This window comes from Saccostrea echinata, unplaced genomic scaffold, assembly GCF_033153115.1.
Source record: "Saccostrea echinata isolate AGI-Se365-2 ecotype Australia unplaced genomic scaffold, CSIRO_AGI_Sech_v1 ptg000039l, whole genome shotgun sequence".
In the NCBI taxonomy this organism is placed as follows: domain Eukaryota; kingdom Metazoa; phylum Mollusca; class Bivalvia; order Ostreida; family Ostreidae; genus Saccostrea; species Saccostrea echinata.
The window spans coordinates 1345109-1350673 of NW_026889788.1; the positions used below are offsets into that span (position 1 = coordinate 1345109).

The 5565-nt window shown below is 32.7% G+C and overlaps 1 long non-coding RNA gene across 1 annotated transcript; it reads right to left on the minus strand.

Moving 5' to 3' along the window:
• Positions 1-3467: 3467 nt before the first annotated feature.
• LOC133200371 (uncharacterized) lies at positions 3468-4799 on the minus strand. Its single transcript, XR_009722920.1, has 4 exons — positions 4727-4799; positions 4129-4204; positions 3731-3794; positions 3468-3552 (listed from the first exon to the last, which is right to left on the minus strand). It is a non-coding gene; the product is annotated as an uncharacterized LOC133200371 (long non-coding RNA).
• Positions 4800-5565: the final 766 nt, after the last annotated feature.

The window sequence follows — 5565 nt, forward strand, 5'->3', positions numbered from 1 at the left end:
CTAAAAAGTCCTTATCTACTCTCTTAGGTTTTTCAGTCTGTTCAGACATACGTTATATTATTGGCATTCTTTGAAGAAAAGAAGCAGTGGAGTATCTCCATTAACCAAATATGCATAATTTTCATGATGAAATACATAGAGTATGAGAGTATGATTTTAAGGGAGCCGACTGGGGTTTTACTGAGTGAAAACTACAATTGACAAACTCTATAATTGTAAGTCATATTTAACTTATAATTACACTGACTTCAGGGAAAAGTCTATCATCTAGGTATTGTTTATGAATATTTACTATATAATTATACGTTAAACTGCTAAAGTTTTGCACGACGAAGCAAACTATAATGCAGCAATAGTCGTTTTTCTCAAATTATAATATGTTTTGCATTGTGCTATATATAGCATTATGTGCAAGAAACATAAAGTTCCAACGTCTGGATTCCAGAGACAATTTAAATTATCAATATTAAGGAATTTTTTCCTCTTTTACAAAGTACTACTCCGGTCCTTCGGATGAGATCGTGTAAACCGAGGTCCCGAGTGACAGTAGATGTTGGCACTAAATTATTTAGTCTGATCAATTCTTTTTAAAAGATCACTTTTGTACACACACACACACACACACACACACACACAAAGATATATATATATATATATATATATATATATATATATATATATATATATATATATATATATATATATATATATATATATATATATATATATATACGTTGATAAGTTAAATTCTTGGTACAGTAAAAAATACTTAAATAAATGAAAACAGAATGCTACAGTCCAAATTAAATAAAATCTTTACTGTTAGCGCTTTCAGCCATGTTGGCTCTTCAGACAGTTATGAAAAGTTCAAAACGTTGCCAATAACGTTGCTAATGACGTCGTAAAAATCTTAGGTATTATGACGTCACAATGAAGTTTGTGGTAGCGGCTACATGAACTTTTTCAACGCAGTTAAAATACAATGTATAATTAAAGCATAGAAATAATATAAAATCTGTGAACACATAATCTATCATTTGCGATTTAGTTTTGGATTAAACAGTCTTATAAAATAGTCATCTTTGGTTACACGGGCGCTTTCATCCGATGTCCACATTTTGTAGAACGGGAAAATCTTAAATTTTCCTTCGCAGTACAGTTAAGGCAACATTTTCTATAAAAAGGCACCAAAAACGAGACACTTAAAGTTCATCCGTCTTATTTTTTAGCATGAAACTCTATCTGAAATATCTTAATGGCTTAATGAAGAGTTTGTCCATCGCTTTTCACATCGGTATTTTTTGTCATCATGTGACCCTCTACAGTCACGTGAGCTCTGATTTTAGGTCAAAATATGAAATGTCAAATTTAACCAAAAAGTGCAAGGGCAAGGCATACAATATTTGAACTGTACAATGTTTCATTGTGTCCCTTAGTATCTATCCTATCGAAAAACTGATGCTCATTCAGTCAGATTTCTGAGATATTTAAGTTATTCATTGAAAACAAACACCAGTATTCAAAAATAGGGTATTTTTCATCATTTAATCGGAAATTTTAAATTGCCTAATGAATTACAAAGAAATGAGCATCACTTTTTAAAAACTATACAGTAAAGTAAAGAATTTAAAATAAAAACCTACCTCTTGGGTTGTCGTCTTGCCCTTGCACTTTTTGATTAAAAAGTGAAATCTTAAGACAGTCATTCTAAATATAGTTTTCAAACGCATCATTGACCCAGCATGGGAGATAACTCTGCGATACTTAATAGAGATTGTGTACCTCGCAAATTTTGAACAAATAATACCTACGGACTGTGCTGGGCTTTATTTCATTAAATAAAATCGGTATGCATAAAAAAAATCCTTGACTTTACTATGTTTTGTATATCTTCGTTCTTTTATACCCTTCACAAGACGTATTTGACACCTACCGCATTTCCTCCGTTCGTCAACAATAGGCCTAAAATTTGCCGCAACATCATGTAAATCAATTGGAAAATGCCCATGGTTAAAAATATTGAAAGATTCAATTATTTGTAATACAAAATAGACAGTCTCTATCAATGATAAAATATTTATTCTTCCCCAGTAGACACACAGAAAAAATATCTCCAATAGAACTTAGTTTTTTTGTTTTTGTTTTTTTTTTTAAATAGCCTATATCTATATATTTATATACATATGTGATTATTTTAGTTATCAAACCTTCAACTGTTTAGGGATTCTAGACTACGTTATAAGTTTTAAGAACAGGAGGAAGGGATTGGGGAGCTTACTCCTGTATTTAATAACCTGTTTTCTTACTACAGATCTACCCCCCCCCCCCTCCCCATCACCAGTTTGCCAATGGCTCCTTTGATACCATTTGTCTTACTTGCATGTAAAAAACAAATTATTTAACAGTGTTTACATCAGGTTTTACTTTTTTGGGTATTTAGCACAAATCACATTGGGGGGAGGGGGGGGGGGGGGGCTTCAGTCTCATTTTTTTGAGTTATTATCAATCCATAAGATAATCATAGTAAAACTTTGTAATCAAGAAACATAGCTGTTAAAGAACAGGTGAACACAATATACATGCTAAAATTTAGATCTTATTGGTACCCAAAAACACAGACAGGCGCGTAGCCAGAATTGAAGTGAAATGTACGCAGAGAACGGCTGGGGTACGCTTTGAGACCCCCCGTTGGTCCAAGGCGATGCCCTGATGAGGACCTAGGGGCGAAGTCCCTGGAAGCTCATGGGTTTTACCAAATATTTCATTCGAAATCATGCCATTTCGATTTTCTTTTGAAAATACAAGAGTACTTAATATTGCTTTTAACACAAAGTTAAATACTTCCGTGCAAATTTATTGTACCTGTAGAGGCTGAATATTTTTTAAAATGATATATTGGTATCATCTACTCTTTTTTAACTTTCAGCAACAAATATAATTAATTTCAATTATTAACAAAAATAATGTTACATTTCAAATCATATTCTAGTGGATCACAGCATTCAACGGTTAATATTTTCTTAAAGATCTTTAAAAAAAATTATCAATGTGTTTTAGAAGAATTACAAATTAATAAATGTTTTATTTGGTTGTGGCAATGACTTAATAAGACCTTACAATTTTTTTTATAAAGACATGGTAATATAAAATTTGAATTTGAATCGAAACAATACGAGATAAAATAATTTGAAACACAAATATTTGCTGGGTGGTATTGATATTTTTTCTCTTTTCACAAATCTCTCCCTCCCCCCCCCCCTCCAATTTTTTAAATTTGAAAACGATGTGTACATATCTGCGTATTTGCGTATAGGCAGTTACGCGCCTGTCAGAATACATTCAAGTAAAGATATTAAAATCTTAACAGCCTTCAAACTTTCACACCATTGTACTGTTAAAAATTCAAAGTATTATTTATCTAGAAAATTTATTTACTAAGTAATTAAAAACAGCTTTTTAAATACAAAGGCAGGTTGTGAAGGGATTTCTGAGCAGGTGCAAAACATTTCAAACAGTCCACAGTTCAAACAGTTCTTCTGGATGAAATCAATTCTGAAAACAAAATGAAATACCATTATGGAAAGTTCATTGGTGTTTTAACAAAGTGATACTCAAAACAATGCATTGAGTAACATGGAAAGCATATACATGACTCTACTGTTTTTATTATCAAAACATTTTAATAATCTTGCTAGGAATACGTATGGTTTAGAGCTTATATGGAGCATACCTTTTTATTTTATTGGTGGAAACACTTGCTGCCTGAATGAATTATTCAAATTGCTTGGGAGTAGCTACAACACAATATATATGTAATGAGTGAAAAACATAATGATTACTATTGTAGAATGAAATGACATTGCATTGTACAAAACAAACCATGCTATACTATATTTTTCTGAAATTCTTAAAATAAATGGAAACAAACTTTTGATACAAAACTTTTCTGGGAAATTGAAACCTATGACATTTGCAAAAGTAGAATTGGTAGCTATACTTAATTTAAGTAAAAAAAAAATCAATATACTAAAGATAACATTCAATTCTTTCACCTATACAACATTAAAAAAAAATACTTAACACTGGCATACTATAAAATTAATGTGAAATGCTTTAGTGTGATCATACCCAGTGGAGAAATTGATGCATCAATTGTGATAGTTCTAGCTGATGTAAATGCCACTTTTAACCAGTTCTGTGACAGCTACAATGATAAAAGAATTATACATATAAACAGTACATAAATACATGTATATACATATAAGACTTACTGAATGTACATGTAGTCAGACAAAAAACTGAAATCTTAAAATTCACGTATTTTTGATTGCCAGAGGTATAAATTAAAATTTATAGGGTCTTATACTCCTTTATGTACAGTGCACATACATTGTACACTGTGCAGTTTGACTTCACAAGTACATGTACATTGTAAGTGACTGCATCTAAATTATACTATTTGATATCATGACGCACTGTGCTTATATTATGTTACATGTTTGTACATGTATGCCAAAGGACAACATCACTGCAACTTTCATAATGTGTGTGTTTTTGTGTATGTGTGTGTGTGGGGGGGGGGGGGGGGGGGTACACACAAGGCACTGCATTGGAGTTTGTGACGGACTGTAACAATACATCTTATTGTACATGTTCACGGTTATTTTACATCGATGTAAAGAATAGTATGTCTACATGTTAATACCTAATACATGCACATACACACCTTAATGAACACAAAGGGACCTAGGGACGTAGTGCGGATCGTCTCAGTTTTCCATGATTTCCCGAAATAACGTCATCATCTTCTCATCAAAAAGATAAACAAGGCCCAGGTCTCTTATTTCATCCCTATTCTCTTAAAGATTGCCTGATTGTTGCATTTATCTACTGCATATCTCAGCTGCTGTCGCCACGTTTTTAGATGTAAACAACATTCCGTGTCACCGAGTGCAAGCGCTTGGCTGAAGCTGAATGCAGCCAAACGACACAATAAAAAGAGAATTATTTCGAAAACGTGTTGTTACTATATAAGAGAAAATCACTAATGTTTATTTATTTAAACCTGAAAATACAGACATTCATTACAAATTCTGGCAATCATCATTAAATAGCTTTTTTGAGCTCTATTTCCTTATATGGATCTATCAAGGCGGAGCAACTGTCATGACGTCAAACCTCATTATGACCTCATTACCATATTATCTTCATGTGTAGCCTTAACTGTACTGCGTTTACCACACTCAGCAAAATGTTCTGAACATGGGGTGCATCTGACAGTTTCGTCCCTTATATGTTGTTTGTGAACCCTAACTCGTGCGTTGAGTTGATTTGTCTGCCCTATATAATGTTCTCCACAGGTAGGGCATATTGCACAGTAAATCAAATTTGAAGATTTACAATTCATACTGGTATTTGGTTTTAAAATTTTCCCCTTTTTAAGTGTAATATGTTCGCCCTCCTGAATGAAATCACACGTTCCACATCGGGGGTCACCACACTTTTTGACGACTCTCTGGTTGCTAGAGGAAAATTTCGCTTTGGTTAAAATCCGCCTCAGGTTTG